At 37.2% G+C, this 16916-nt stretch overlaps 1 protein-coding gene across 3 annotated transcripts in view; it reads left to right on the forward strand.

The window, feature by feature from the left end:
• Nucleotides 1-16916, forward strand: part of LOC127852144 (intermembrane lipid transfer protein VPS13A-like) — a 175604-nt gene that overhangs the window by 4115 nt on the left and 154573 nt on the right. The window lies entirely within an intron of this gene.

Here is a 16916-nt window from a genome sequence, read left to right on the forward strand (position 1 = left end):
TCTTTTTCTAAAAAAAAACCTTTAGTCTGAAGGTGAGTTATAGACATTGAAATGAACAGTTTTTATTTTTTCCCCAAATATGTCTCTTTCGCGCTCGATTTTCCCCTTTTACCCAGCGTCTTCCCCTTTTTCTAAAAAAAACCCCTGACATGTCTCACTTATGTTGGGACACATTTCAATTAATGGCCTTGTTCTGAGGAAACTGAACGCCTGTGGGTAAAGTATCGTCCCAGATTAGCCTGTGCAGTGCAACAGGCTAATCAGGAAAGACACTTTCAGCTTTATGGAATTTTTCGTTTAAAAGAAATATCTTATTTCACAGACTTATCTAGGCCTACACTTTATGCACAAGGCCAGTTTTCCCTGAGTTACCCTCAATTAATGGCCTCCATCCTGACCATTTTCCATTATTTTGCATTGTAACAGATGTGAGCAAATCCAAGATAAATACCATTGGCTGCTGATTGTCGTGACTGTTCACAGACCTTCCTTTTGTCTGGGTTGTTTGTTGTCAGATATACAGTGTAGTGTGGTTGTTGTCAGATATACAGTGTAGTGTGGTTGTTGTCAGATATACAGTGTAGTGTGGTTTGTTGTCAGATATACAGTGTAGTGTGGTTTGTTGTCAGATATACAGTGTAGTGTGGTTTGTTGTCAGATATACAGTGTGGTGTGGTTTTAATCTTATCTGAGATGTGTCTACATGTTCAAGCATGTATTTTAATGAGCCTTGTTCTGAGAAAACAGGGCTTAATGCATGTGCGTAAAGTGTCATCCCAGATGCAGTCTTACGATTTGTGGCTATTAAGGAGGGACTTCCTTGAAACTAAAATAAGATTAGCCTGATTTCTCATCAAAACATATCAAATAAGATTAACGCTTTGCATGCTGGGAAATTTGTCGTCTGCTAAAATGTCGTCTGTTGAATTTCTAAAATTAGCATTTTCTTCGATTTTATTTCAAAGAATACTATCAGAATAGCAAACAGTTTGGATCCAGATGAGACGCCACGTTCTGTGGCGTCTCATCTGGATCCAAACTGTTTGCAAAGGCCTTTAAAATTCAGCTCCAGCGCTTTAAGGGTTAAAATTATATTGAACTCTATTCAAACATTAAATGGATAAAATCGCTAGTACTTGTAATAATTGCTGTATGTCGAGTTAATACCACAATCAAAGTGAAAGCCCTATAAGCAGTTTAGGAAATAGTCAATTGAGTTAATTGTGCTGTACAATTGCAAGACAATACTTTAGCTGGAAAAGATAATTGCTAAGACATATCCACTTTCCAACAACCACTTAACATTTTGCAGACTGAAGTTCCTTATTTAATATCTAGGATTTCTTCTCACGTCTGATGTCTTGTAGTGGTAAATTGGATCATAGCTATCACTCTGGTGTATGTGCGTGCTCAATTCAAACTTGTACAGACTATATTTTCACACATCATTCATTAAGCAGTTTTCAACTATCTTAATTACAGCAAATATTCACAATTTAGACAAGGTTTGTTGCATTGAACTTATTTCCCATGCTCGAAGGTCAAGGTCACAAAGGCAAGAGATGAAATTAAAGAGACCTTTTGGCATTTTTGAAGTTTGTCATTAAATGCTGTAAATTGATAAATGTAAACATTGGAACTAAAGAGTTCCAGAATAAAACAAAAATAAAACTAGAAATGGCGCGGCAGAGGCCGACGCGTATCCCCACGCCGAATGTTTGACCTAGGTGTGCCCCAGGGTTGGTAATGGGGCCATGCATAGCTGAGATTGACCGTATTGTCATAAGAGAAGTTCATCATCAATTAGAAGTGAATTGGTGTAGAAATGAAGAAGTTATAGTAAAAGGCAATTTTGGGTGGGTGTGACATATTTGGGCAGGGCGCCCCAGGGTTGGTAATTGTGCCATGCATAGTTGAGATTGACCGTATTGTCATAAGAGAAGTTCAGTATCAATTTGAAGTGAATCGGTGTAGAAATGAAGAAATTATAGTAAAAGGCAATTTTGGCGGGTGTGGTCTATGTGGGCGGGGCCCCAGGGTTGGGATTGGGGCCATGCATAGTTGAGATTGACCCTAATGTCATAACAAAAGTTCAGTATCAATTTGAAGTGAATCCGTGTAGAAATGAAAAAATTATAGTAAATGAAAATTTTTGGTGGGTGTGGCCTATGTGGGCGGGGCGCCCCAGGGTTGGGAATGGGGCCATGCATGGTTGAGATTGACCATATTGTCATAAGAGAGGTCCAGTATCAATTTGAAGTGAATCGGTGTAGAAATAAAGAAGTAAATGTAAAATAACCTAAAAAAATGAGTGATAATTTCTGACGCGGCCCCACCCCAACCGCTATAACTTTTGACCCAGGGGTCAGATCAAAATTCCAAATAGTGCAGGGTCGCACATATGCTCATAGCTACCATGTGTGTAAGTTTCAAGGTTCTAGTGCTTTTAGTGTAGGAGGAGATAGTGGCCAGGACGGACGGACAGACAGACAGACAAACAAACGGACGGATGGCGGAGATAACCACAATATCCTCACCTTTTTTTCAAAAAGCGTGGGGATAATTAAAGCAAGAAAATGAGTAATCCACACCTGGCTTCGAACCACTGACCCTTGGAGTAGAAAACTAGCACTTTAACCACTAGGCCATACATGCTAATGGGGTTGTAGAGGTATTTTATACTTTATATAAGCAATCCTTAGAATGTCACAAAATATGACAATAACAACAGAACTTTCCAAATTATAGAGTCGTTTTGCGTTTTTAATGCTTTCTAATGTTCATGTTTTTAAATCGTAAAAAAGATGCATATAATGGATATTTTAGAGCATGGTAAATGTTCAGAGTTAGTGTTTCTTTGCACAAAACATAACTACGACATAAATTTGCAAATCTGAAACCTTTTTATTTTATTCAATTATGTCAATTTATTGAAACATGAAAAGGTCCTTTTTAGACAAAATACAGCTTGTCCAGTCTGTAACTTCACATTTCATCAGGCCATTGACACAATCTTACCTCATATATTTATCAGGTGGATATAATGTGTGTCACGCACTTGCGTCTTTAGCTCAAAGGTCAATGTCACTTTAAAAGGTTGATGCTCAAATATGGACAACCTACAGCTTGTGTAGACTGTAATTATATATTTATTCTTCTGACATTGTCATACAAACTTACCACAATTGTACACGGTTGGGTAAATGTGTATTGTCTGTAAGACCTGTGTCACTGGCTCAATGGTCTAGGTCATTCTTGGAACTGTGACGAGTGTTATAAAGTTGCCCAGTGCCACCATGCCCCTCCAGTTTAATGATAACAATGAGTTGTGCTCTGTGAAAAGGGGGTTTCATGCATGTGTGTAAAGTGTCGTCCCAGATTACCCTGTGCAGTCCACACAGGCTAATCAGGTACAACACTTTCCGCTTTTATGTTTTCTGTTTAAAGAAAGTATCTTCTAAGCAAAAATCCAGTTGAGGCATAAAGTGTTGTCCCTGATTAGCCTGTGTGGACTGCACAGGCTAATCTGGGACAACACTTTATTCACATGGATTAAACCCCTTTTTCACAGAGCACTTCTCCAATATAAATGACATTTTTCACAGCAGGCTTCTCATGATACCAACAAGCATCTAGTTTCTCAATCTAACTCATGCAATATCTTGTATTGGGCAATATTACAATCTTGTGTACATATGTCTTTAATATCCAATCCAAAAGTATAATACATGTAATACCAATAATTCCTCCTGGTACCAATATCAAGGCACATATTGTCTGGTGTCAGATTGCCAGTGGCACATATTGACTGTGCTCTCAGGAATTCATAATGATGTTCTGAGACTCCAGAAAAGATGGCAATCCTCTGCCACCAATGTCGCCTCTGCAGCTGGTAATCTTACTCCTGATCATGTGATGTCCGATTCTCTGTCTCTGATCCGCCTTGGAACTCCTGTTGACATGGCATAAATATAGGTGACAGTCAGAATGCTGTTGACATGGCGTATATATAGGTGACAGTCAGAATGCTGTTGACATGGCGTATATATAGGTGACAGTCAGAATGCTGTTGACATGGTGTTTATATAGGTGACAGTAATTATGCTGTTGACATGGTGTATATATAGGTGACAGTCAGAATGCTGTTGACATGGCGTATATATAGGTCACAGTCAGAATGCTGTTGACATGGTGTATATATAGGTCACAGTCAGAATGCTGTTGACATGGTGTATATAAAGGTCACAGTCAGAATGCTGTTGACATGGTGTATATATATAGATTACAGTCAGAATGCTGTTGAGATGGTGTTTATATAGGGTATAGTCAGAAAGCTGTTGACATGGTGTATATAAGTCACAGTCAGAATGCTGTTGACATGGTGTATATATAGGTTACAGTCAGAATGCTGTTGACATGGTGTTTATATAGGGTACAGTCAGAATGCTGTTGACATGACATATATAGGTCACAGTCAGAATTCTGTTGACATGGTTTCTATATAGGTTACAGTCAGAATGCTGTTGACATGGTGTATATGTAGGTCCCAGTCAGAATGCTGTTGACATGGTGTATATTAAGGTCACAGTCAGAATGCTGTTGACATGGTGTATATATAGGTCACAGTCAGAATGCTGTTGACATGGCTGTATATATAGGTCACAGAATGCTGTTGATATGGCTGTATATATAGATGACAGTCAGAATGCTGTTGACATGGTGTTTATATAGGGTATAGTCAGAAAGCTGTTGACATGGTGTATATAAGTCACAGTCAGAATGCTGTTGACATGGTGTATATATAGGTTACAGTCAGAATGCTGTTGACATGGTGTTTATATAGGGTACAGTCAGAATGCTGTTGACATGACATATATAGGTCACAGTCAGAATTCTGTTGACATGGTGTCTATATAGGTTACAGTCAGAATGCTGTTGACATGGTGTATATGTAGGTCCCAGTCAGAATGCTGTTGACATGCTGTATATTAAGGTCACAGTCAGAATGCTGTTGACATGGTGTATATATAGGTCACAGAATGCTGTTGATATGGCTGTATATATAGATGACAGTCAGAATGCTGTTGACATGGCTGTATATATAGGTCACAGTCAGAATGCTGTTGATATGGCTGTATATATAGGTGACAGTCATAATGCTGTTGACATGGCTGTATATATAGGTCACAGTCAGAATGCTGTTGATATGGCTGTATATATAGGTGACAGTCATAATGCTGTTGACATGGTGTATATATAGGTCACAGTTAGAATGCTGTTGACATGGTGTATATATAGGTCACAGTCAGAATGCGGTTGATATGGTGTATATATAGGTTACAGTCAGAAATAATGTTGACATGGTGTTTATATAGGGTACAGTCAGAATGCTGTTGACATGGTGTATATATATATAGGTCACAGTCAGAATGCTGTTGACATGGTTTATATAAAGGTTACAGTCAGAATGCTGTTGACATGGTGTTTATATAGGGTACAGTCAGTATGCTGTTGACATTGTGCATATAAAGGTCCCAGGTTGTTTGCACAGTGGGTGTTGGTCATTATTTCAGTGACATGCTTTTTAAATTGAGTATCCTCTTAATGAATCCATGGTCTGTAATTTCAACCAAACTTCACTTTTCATTTGATCCTAATAAAACTTGGAAATATATTGAGACTCTATTTTTTATATAATCAAAAGTGATTGAATAGCATAGAATACAAAACAACATATAATTTTACATTTAAAACACAATATTCTGCCAATATAGAACTGACCCTTTTATACAATCATCTGGCCAAAATCGTAGCAAACCAACCACTCTCTCATTATTCTGTCCGTTCAATAAAATCACAAATGTTGTGCGCTTCATTTTGGTGGTTTTGCTCATATCCATCCCTTATATGATGCATTGAAGCTTGGGTGATATTATCTCTTTCAGTGCTAGCACTGAATTTTGAAGGCCTTTGCAAACAGTTTGGATCCAGATTAGACGCCACAGAACGTGGCGTCTCATCAGAATCCAAATTGTTTGCTTTTCTGATAGTATTCTTTGGAAAAAAAATCAAAGAGAATGCTAATTTTTTTAATTCAGCAGACGACATTTTAGCAGTCGACAAATTTCCCAGCTTGCAAAGGGTTATATAGTCAGAAACAGAGGTCTTATGAGTGATAAAATGTTAAAGCTGCCATTCTGAATTTTGACCGTTTATCGAAAAAAAAGCATCCTGTATTTACCCAACTACTTATGCTTTGCCATAATGAATTGCAAATACCCCTTGGTGAAACATAAATCTGGTACAGGGCAAAATACCCCTTGGTGAAACATAAATCTGGTACAGGGCAAAATACCCCTTGGTGAAACATAAATCTGGTACAGGGCAAAATACCCCTTGGTGAAACATAAATCTGGTACAGGGCAAAAGTAACGCTTTTTGATTTCATTCAACAATTTTGTAGGTACAGCCGTGATCCAACTATTATCTCATCATTTTGTTGTGGTCTAATAAAATATGCACAGAAGTTTTGTTTAGATTGACAATGAAAATAAAGAGGATATTAAATTGTTCACTGAGTGTATTTTGGCACAATACAAAGCAAAGTTCAATAACATGGCATTGTGTTGATCCATACAAAAATATCCCATCAAGTGTGCATATGCATGGTTGAGAGCACAACTGCTGTATCTGCTGGACAATTATATTCTGGATACAGTGGTTTCAAGCTTAATCCCAGAAATGTGGGTGGTAAGAAGTTCATTGAACTTGTATTTACAGATTGTTTTCTGTGGTCATTGTTTGTGCTGTATACATGTACACCAAATTGTGACATTTTTATGCCCCAGGATCGAAAGATCGGGGGTATATTGTTTTTGGCCTGTCTGTCTGTCTGTCTGTCATTCATTCATTGTGTGTGTCCCAAAACTTTAACCTTGGTTAAAGTTTTGCAATAACTTTTGCAATATTGAAGATAGCAACTTGATATTTGGCATGCATGTGTATCTCATGGAGCTGCACATTTTGAGTAGTGAAAGGTCAAGGTATAAGTCATTCTTCAAGGTCTAAGGTCAAATATTTTGCTTCAAAGCGGCTCAGTAGGGGACATTGTGTTTCTGACAAACACGTCTCTTGTTTTTTGTTTTTTTTTGAGCTGTTTAAGTTACTCTCAAATACCAATAGTTGTGCTCTACTAATTTAGAGTTTGTTTTGTTATCTACATGTGCATGCAATTGCTCATGGAAAAATTGATTTTCTCCCTTTACAGCAAGAACACTTGATCATGTGAATAAAGCACAGACATATCCTCTATGTATGAAAGTAAAGTTAAGTTATAAGTATTACTCAAGTGTTTGTATTACATGCAATGCATTCAGAATTTATTTAAGATACCACTTGGATCAATGTCATGCAAAAATGGGTCTTATGTCAAGTGAAGACCGCATACCTGCAAACTAGCCTCTGCAATCGGGCAGTCTGGTCAGGAGGTTAATGCTGTCTTCTATAAAGTCCAGCAAGCTTAGAGGTTTCTTTAGTGGCTGGACAGAGTGGTGGTCTGCTGGCTGCATGTGACATAAGACCCATTTTCGCATGTCATGGATTGATTGTCAAAAAATCTAGAAAGATTCACAAGCAAAGGTCTAGGGCCTGTCAGGTGATACATAGAACTTTGATAAAGACTGAGAGAATGATGAGTCAAGAATTGTCATCATGGTCATATGAGAAACGATTCATACAGGACATATCAAAATAAATATATTTTTACCAGGAAAATTAATGTTTTCCTTAATGCACATTGAACATTAGTTGTTATGTTCATTGTATGAATCATACCAACTGTTTAACTCCAGCGCAAAACATTTACAAACACCAGTATATAATCTGATATAAATGCTAATCATGTGCTTGCTGATATGGCTGGAATTTCAGCAGCATTATAACAATTGATAAAAGAAATAAAGGGTATACAACGTAAAAAAATACCTGTCTCGGCATGGACATCACCATCTTGTTTGTCTTTTGAATGCCCACTATGAATAAAGGCGAATAAAAAATATGTACTGTCTCATTATAAAAGATTGGATATATTTATTCAGTTAATAAATGTTCATACACCACATGTCTCTTGTAATTACTCCTGTAGTCAACACAATTTACTCAGTTTTGGCAGAGACTGGTGTAGCCACCTGTAGTCCACACAATTTACTCAGTTTTGGCAGAGACTGATGTAGCCACCTGTAGTCCACACAATTTACTCAGTTTTGGCAGAGACTGGTGTAGCCTCCTGTAGACCACACAATTTACTCAGTTTTGGCAGAGACTGGTGTAGCCACCTGTAGTCCACACAATTTACTCAGTTTTGGCAGAGACTGATGTAGCCACCTGTAGACCACACAATTTACTCAGTTATGGCAGAGACTGGTGTAGCCACCTGTAGACCACACAATTTACTCAGTTTTGGCAGAGACTGGTGTAGCCTCCTGTAGACCACACAATTTACTCAGTTATGGCAGAGAATGGTGTAGCCACCTGTAGTCCACACAGTTTACTCAGTTTTGACAGAGACTGGTGTAGCCACCTGTAGACCACACAATTTACTCAGTTTTGGCAGAGACTGGTGTAGCCACCTGTAGTCCACACAATTTACTCAGTTTTGGCAGAGGCTGGTGTAGCCCCCTGTATTCCACACAATTTACTCAGTTTTGGCAGAGACTGGTGTAGCCACCTGTAGACCACACAATTTACTCAGTTTTGGCAGAGACTGGTGTAGCCACCTGTAGACCACACAATTTACTCAGTTATGGCAGAGACTGGTGTAGCCTCCTGTAGACCACACAATTTACTCAGTTATGGCAGAGAATGGTGTAGCCACCTGTAGTCCACATAGTTTACTCAGTTTTGACAGAGACTGGTGTAGCCACCTGTAGACCACACAATTTACTCAGTTTTGGCAGAGACTGGTGTAGCCACCTGTAGTCCACACAATTTACTCAGTTTTGGCAGAGACTGGTGTAGCCTCCTGTATTCCACACAATTTACTCAGTTTTGGCAGAGACTGGTGTAGCCACCTGTAGTCCACACAATTTACTCAGTTTTGGCAGAGACTGGTGTAGCCACCTGTAGACCACACAATTTACTCAGTTTTGGCAGATACTGGTGTAGCCACCTGTAGTCCACACAATTTACTCAGTTTTGGCAGAGACTGGTGTAGCCACAACTCTTTATGCCTAAAATGGATTATGCTAAAATTTGATTTCTTTTTAAATAAATAATTCCATAAAAACAGAAAGTGTTGTCCCTGATGAGCCTGTGCTGAGTTCACAGGCTAATCAGTGGTGACACTTTATGCACATGCATTAAGCCCTGTTTTAGTATGCATCAGCACTCAAAATATTTACTGATAAATCAGAGACAAAAGTGACTGATTAATAACTAAATCATGAAGAAATTATGTGTAATGAATTATTCAGTATAAATATATAATAATTATTATTGTGCAACTGTTAATATTTGATTAATTATGTCGATATCAGTTCATATAAGAATGGTTTAAAAACATGTCATGGATGTCTATCAAATATTCAAATAACATACTCTCTGTATCTGCCTGTACAAATAACACTGAGTATTTGTGAGTACTCATACTAGTTAATATGTGTTTTTTAAACACCATGACAACTTGAAATCCCAGCCGTTTGATTGGTTAAGGTGTCATGGAAAAAACATCATATAAGCCACATTGTGGGAAAACTGGGCTTAATGCTTGGGCATAAAGTTTTGCCTTAGAATAGCCGGTGCAGACTGGGAGGACACTTTACACTTTTATAGTGTTTTTTATTCAAAGAAAGTATTTTCTAAACAAAAATCCAGTCCATGCAGAAATCATTGTCCCTGATTAGCCTGTGTGGACTGCACGGGCCAGTTTGGGACTACACTATATACACATGCATTAAGCCCTGTTTTCCCAGAGTCAGACTCGTATCACATCATACATCAGATTCAGGATCCAGAACTCAATTCTTGAAAAAATGCATATCAAATTATGAAAATTGTTTATAAAGAATTGAATTTTTATGGTAATTGATTTTATAATTTTAATTGTTTAGAATGACACAATCCTAGAAACTACATTTTTTTGATGATGGAATTAATTTTTGATATTTTCAAAACACGCACATGGTATTTTGGAAACATGCCCAATTTTGTTGACAATATTTTTCATCATCATGGTTACATGGTGACTCTGTTTGTCTTGATTATTGAATGAAATTATTCATGAGCCCAGCACAAGTACACTTATGTGGAGAAATTCTCAAGGCTGTGGTGAAGTGGTACTGACGTGTTGAGGCTTTTTTGTCTACCATATTATGTCTCCAGTGAATAGCACAACTAGACAAGGCTTTTGCTCCTTTTTGATGAATAATGGATGACTTCACACATACATCAAGCTGCAGTGTTTGTTCTCATTAAGGGTTCCCCTGTGGTGAATAATAAGATAAACTCTTAATGTGGTTTGTTTGTTTTTTCTAATACCGTATTTTACCATGCATAGCGCGCGGTTTTTTACCTTCAAATTTCAAAATAAAAATTCAGTGCGCGTAATACATTGACACAACGCTTTCCTGGTTGCTAAATTGCAAAAAATCCATTTCGTAATCGTAAATCTTCACAATTGCCGCCATTTTTGTTATTGCAGAAAACTACACCCTATAATGTTATAGACTGAAGGGGCCGTTGTCGAAACAACATATAGCGGGAAAGGTTAGGAATGAACGGGGTAGTAACAGTTTTGACAAAAATTAAAAGATGAAAAAAATGTCTTTGTTGGTGTTTTCACACTTCTTCATTGATTGTTCATTAAAAAAAATCGAGCTATATCGATCCCCGTGCGTCGCGGTATTGTTTGTTAAAGTTTTTGTTGTCATGAAAACTCGTTGATTTACAACGCAAAACGTCTTATTTGAACTGAGGCTAATTATTTCAATCATATTTTTCAACTTCGCTTTTGCTTTATTTTGATAATTTAATCCAAAGTTTAATGTTAGCAATTCCGAAAATTTGCACTCTATGTGAATTGACAGTTTGACGTCATCAAAGGAAAGCCGCTTCCTGTCTGAAGCAATAAAGCGACAAGTTTCTCGCCGACAAAATTGGCTTCCTTTGTCTAGCAATCAACATGCCGAACCAATTGTGTGTTTGTTCCTCAATGGCAATCGTCCAATTAAATAATAGCACGTGCAAAGCTCCGCCTTCGAACCTTTTGAAGAGAACGGAGGTGGAGTTCAACGGTTAATTGAGCAAGTGTATTACGTAGGTTGAGTTCCGATTTGCCGAAATTACTCGGCCCTAAGCATTGAAACGACGAATACGTTTGTCAATCATTTTCCGATCTCTGCATAAATATGCTACTGTGCGAGTATACTACGTAGGTTACAAACCAACAATAGAGATATAGACTCGTTTTATTTTCTTTCAATAGAGACAAACAAATGATATTTGTCAAATGGCTTTACGCCAATAACGCCAACTGTATGGAATTGAGCGTTCGGGTGTATTGTTTGTCTCACTATAATATCAACTAGACGCAGTGAAGGCGCGAAATACCGGGTCAAACTGGATTTAATGGGGAGCATCTCTTAATGGGGAAATATTTAAGTCGATGAAAAATAAAATGGGATCCACGGACGATTTGCGTAAAATTGGACATTGCGATGTTGCGGGTCTGCAGAAGAAGATGTCATACGATGTTGTGAGCAGCAGGTAATGAAAATGTTACACTGTTCAAATGTGAGTAATAGGTAATGGTGGTTCGAATTTAACGCGCAGGGGTCTTGAAAAAACACGCGCAGTGCGCAGCAATAAGGACATATCGGTGTTCACGAGAGAATAATCTTAAAAATCATCAAAATATATAGTGCTATGCAACCCATGCTCCTGATCGTAAAAACGCTCCCTACTTTAAAACAAAAAATTAAGCGCCCGAAAAACTCAGATTAAATGATTGCGCAATATAAGAATGGCGGCCATTTTCGGCCAAATTTTCGGGTTTTTGGTCTTGAATTCTTTTTTTTCTCCATTTTGGCTTTAAAAAATCGCATGCGCGTTATACATGGTAGCGCGTTATACATGGTAAAATACGGTATAAGGGCATATTGATAGTATTCAAGTTTTTTATGTCTTAGTTTTCCTCCATATGAGTCGTGTTCTGAACAAACTGGGCATAATGCATTTGTGTAAAGTGTTGTCCCAGATTAGCCTGTGCAGTCCGCACGGGCTAATCAGGGACAACACTTTCCGCTTTTATGACATTTTTCGTTAAAATGAAGTCCCTCCTTACCGAAAATTAAGTTAAGGCGGAAAGTGTCGTCCCTGATTAGCCTGTGTGGACTGCACAGGCTTATCTGGGACGACACTTTACGCACAGGCATTAAGCCCAGTTTTCTCAGAACTCGACTCATATGTAGCCTGGTACTATTGCGTGTACTCAACTCCTCTTTTACAGTTTGCTGGATTTCAGGCATAAAGCGCTGATCTGAACCCATTTATGCCTTGTGGACTCTCCCATTCTTCTAAATTGGATCAATTTATTTCCAATTAGGGATGTCTAGTATATTTATTTCTATATTTAGAATATTTCTTACAGAAATTCCTTTAAGCAAACAGCGCAGACCCAGATGAGACGCCGCATCATGCCAAGGCGTTTTTTCTAGCTAGGCATAAATGGGTTAATGTTTAGATGATGGTTAACCCTTTACCACTAAGATACGTATTTTGACGCATTTGTAGTCCCATAGTTGAATTTAATTAAATACATAAAAAACAGCATAAAACCTGAACAGACTGCAAGTTCCTCACATGGCCATTTTCACTTTGCTTCTTAGTGGGAAAAAAAGTTTCAAAAATGTATTTTGACTCATTTGTAATCCCATAGAAAAGTCAATTTAATGCAAGACCTTTCTTACTAGGTTCAGGTTTTAAAGGCTTCATTTCCAACCCTTAGATACTGATGAGCAGCAAACAGCATAAAACCTGAACAGACTGCGAGGCTTTTCAGGCTGTTTTGGTTGTATGCTGTTTTCACATTAACAAATTAATGTAAATAATTAACATCATCATGTCTATGTACATCTATTTTTTATTACATTTATTTTTATTTTCTAGTCAAAAATTATTTATACAGTAAGTTTTTGTCTGTTGATGTTTCACAAACACAGATGTCTGCATATCTTTTTGCTGTGGTTTCAGCAAAGGTAATTATGTTGGCATCTGTTGCTTTAAATGACACTAAAATGTCTATGAACCCTTATCCTGGTAAACAATTTTCAAAACATTCCTTCTGTTGCTTCAAATTAATATCTCTCGTGTGGATTCTGTACAATTGTGTATTCATGGTTTCCTCTAGACAATGTGCTGTTTTAACTAATGGGTTTGTTTAACAGTACAAATCAATTGAAATTTGCAGCACTCTGTAAAAAATAGTCTTTGGCTGATCATTGACAACACTTTAACCCATTACCACTTAGATACATATTTTGACGCATTTGTAGTCCCTTAGAAAGTTTAATTTAATTTAAGACCTTTCTTAATAGAGTCAAGTTTGAAAGGCTTCATTTCCAACGCTTAGATACTGATGAGCAGCAAACAGCTTAAAACCTGAACAGACTGTGAGTTACTCGCAGGCTGTTCTGGTTTTATGCTGTTTGCATATATAGCCCTTTTCACTTTGTATATGAGTGGGAAAGGGTTAAGGTAACATCAAGTGATATGTAATTTTAGGGCCGAACAAAAAATAAGAAATCTTCCCGTCTGCTTGTTTTTCCACCATTTAAATGTGTTTTTTGTCCCATACCGGTTTCACTGGAGGGGACCTATGGTTTGCGCTCTGTGCGTCTGTGAGTCTGTCTGTCACACTTTTCTGGATCCTGCGATAACTTTTAAAGTTCTACATATTTTGTTCATATAACTTGAAACTTGGATAGATGGCAATATGGACATTATGCTCTTCATTTCATTTTGTTCCTATGTGAAAAATTCTGGTTGGTATGGCAACAAATAGACTAGAAATACTGCTGAAAATGGTGGTTTTCTGGATCCTGCGATAACTTAAAAAATTTTCTTCATATTTTTTCATGAAACTCGAAACATGGATAGATGGCAATATGGACATTATGCACATCATTTAATTTTGTTCCTACATCAAAAATTCTGCTTGCTTTGGCAACAAATTAAAAAAAATCTGACAATGGTGGAACTTCTGACAATGGTGGAGCCGGTAGGGGACATATATTGCTTGGCAATAGTCTTGTTTCTTCATAAATTTAAATGTGTTTAAGGTAATAGCTTGAACTTTCACAGGCGGATAAAGGCATTGCTCACAACAATTACACTGATTTTCTGTTAGTAGTTATTGCCCCTTGTTAGTTTTCATACTTCATTTAAATAAGTTAAGTTTAAACCTATATATTTGAGCTTGATTGCATCAAAAGCATCAGACTTATTCACACGCTCCCGAGTCTGTTTCATGGTCCTAGAACAAGTACTTGGTGTCTTTGGTGAGATCTTAAGAAAGCATTTATATTGAGAGTGCTTATAAACATTTGATATATTTAACCAAAAATTCATTGGAAGAGAGATCTCCTTGCAGGGATGTGCAGTGCACAGAAACCATTTGTCTGCACTTCATGATTCTGTAGTTATTGCCATTTGTTGATTTCACTTTTTCTAGATTGGTACAGGTAGTTATGTCTGGATTGGTACAGGTAGTTATGTCTGGATTGGTACAGGTAGTTATGTCTGGATTGGTACAGGTAGTTATGTCTGGATTGATACAGGTAGTTATGTCTGGATTGGTACAGGTAGTTATGTTTCTGGCAAGCCTTTGAGGCAGTAAAAGAATAAAAACTGCACAAAAAAAATGTGGGTACGAAAAGTTTGGGCACGAAAAAAAAGTGGGTTCGAAACTTTTGGGTACGAACAAAAATTTGGGTACAAATTTTGTTTAATTAGGAAAGATGGAATACCTGTAAGTATACCGGAGTACCCAAAAGTATCATTTGAAAATCAGTGTACGGTGAAGTATACTTCAAAGTACCCGGGATACAGGGAAGTAGTACCCGGGGGGGGGGGGGGGGGGGGGGGGGGAATTTGACCCATTCAGCGTTCCTATTAGCTTGAAAAGATGGATGATAGAAAACTTTAAATGGATGAGCAGAGTACAAGACGGAAAACTCTTTGTTTATATTTATGGAGTTATTGCCCTTGTACAAAAATTTCTGATGAAAAATAGAACATTTTGTATGAAATTGATATCAATCAAAATATATGTATTATTACTTAATCTGTTGTTCAATAAATAAATGAAATATGTCTGTTTTCTGCAACTTTACAAATTCAAAATCACACATTCGGGTCAAAATGTCACTTCAGCTGCGTTCAGTGACTGCACTTTCTTATATTTCATATTTCGTTGATCTGGGATTTCTATCACTTCCTGAGAAGATTTATTTGATATTTCCTACAGTTCTGTACTTTACTGAATAATCAGAACTTCATGGGCAATCTAACCCTTTCAGTGCTGAAACCGAATTTTGAAGGCATGTGCAAACAGTTTGGATCCAGATGAGACGCCACAGAATGTGGCGTCTCATCTGGATCCAAACTGTTTGCTATTCTGATAGTATTCTTTGGAAAAAAATGAAGAAAATGATGATTTTAGAAATTCAGCAGACGACATTTTAGCAGACGACAAATTACCCAGCATGCAAAGGGCTAAAGGTTCAAGTTTCAGATTGCTTCAACAGATTCAGTTCTTTTGTGTATTGATTTTGTTGTCTCAGGAGACCTACCAAAACATCAGTGAGATATTGGTGAAACTGAATTTAATAAGTATTAGAAAGACAAACACTGGTTTTAAATGTCAAGGTTGAATAATCATGTAATCACTCTTATTTTTCTAGGTCATTCTAGTTTAACATATATGTAAGTACTTGTTTGTTACATGCCATATCTGCTCAAAGCAAAATTATATGGAAGGTAGCTATTCTTGCATTTGTTACTGTTATTGTAAACAGTTTTTGTATTCCATCATCAAATATACTGCATCAAAATAAACCTCAATAGAATTAACCATGGCCTGAGTAAATTGGTTGCTGTGCTTTGTTAAACATAGCTAGTCAGTGTAGTTACATATTTTTGGTGATTTTATGTCTTCACTTTGGGGTTTGGAGTTCTTTTGTATGCCACTTTCTTTGATTTATTCTCAAAACATGCATATTTTATTTGAAAACAATGAAATATTACAATATTTACGGGGCTGGCAAGTTTGGTTGGTAGTGGGCTGAACTACAAATGGCTAGGATCACAGTTTTGATCTCCGGCCACGTAACTTGTGTGGGGATTGGTTATGAAATCCTTTCTACGGCCTGTTTTACCCTTCATCTGACTCAAGAAGGGCATATGCCAGTAACTGGCATAGGTATGTGCACTTAGTACTTGTAAACAAGCAAACCAAAGAAAGTGTGAAATGTTTAACTGACTGACATAATATTACTAAGATACTGATGAATATGGAGAACAATCCTAATTAAACTAAATACTGAATACATTATTTTACCAGGTTGTGTTTGTGTCATTATGAATCTTTGTTCCTTCTGAAAATGTTGATGACATATTGCATGTTAGTTTGTTGCACTGCTGTAGGACCAATCAATACCAATTGACCAGTCAAAAAGATTAAACTTAAAATTCATTTGCATTTTAGAAAGCAAGAGCTTCAATGTTTATGTTTCATATAAGATAAAACATTTAGAAACGTTTTGAAACAATAAGCAGTGTTTGTCCAAGATTGGCATTGTAGTAAATCTGATTGTGATTGATCAGTGATTGGTCAGTGATTGATTGATCAGTGATTTGTAAGT

The sequence above is a fragment of the Dreissena polymorpha genome, chromosome 12 (genome assembly GCF_020536995.1).
Source record: "Dreissena polymorpha isolate Duluth1 chromosome 12, UMN_Dpol_1.0, whole genome shotgun sequence".
Lineage (NCBI taxonomy): Eukaryota > Metazoa > Mollusca > Bivalvia > Myida > Dreissenidae > Dreissena > Dreissena polymorpha.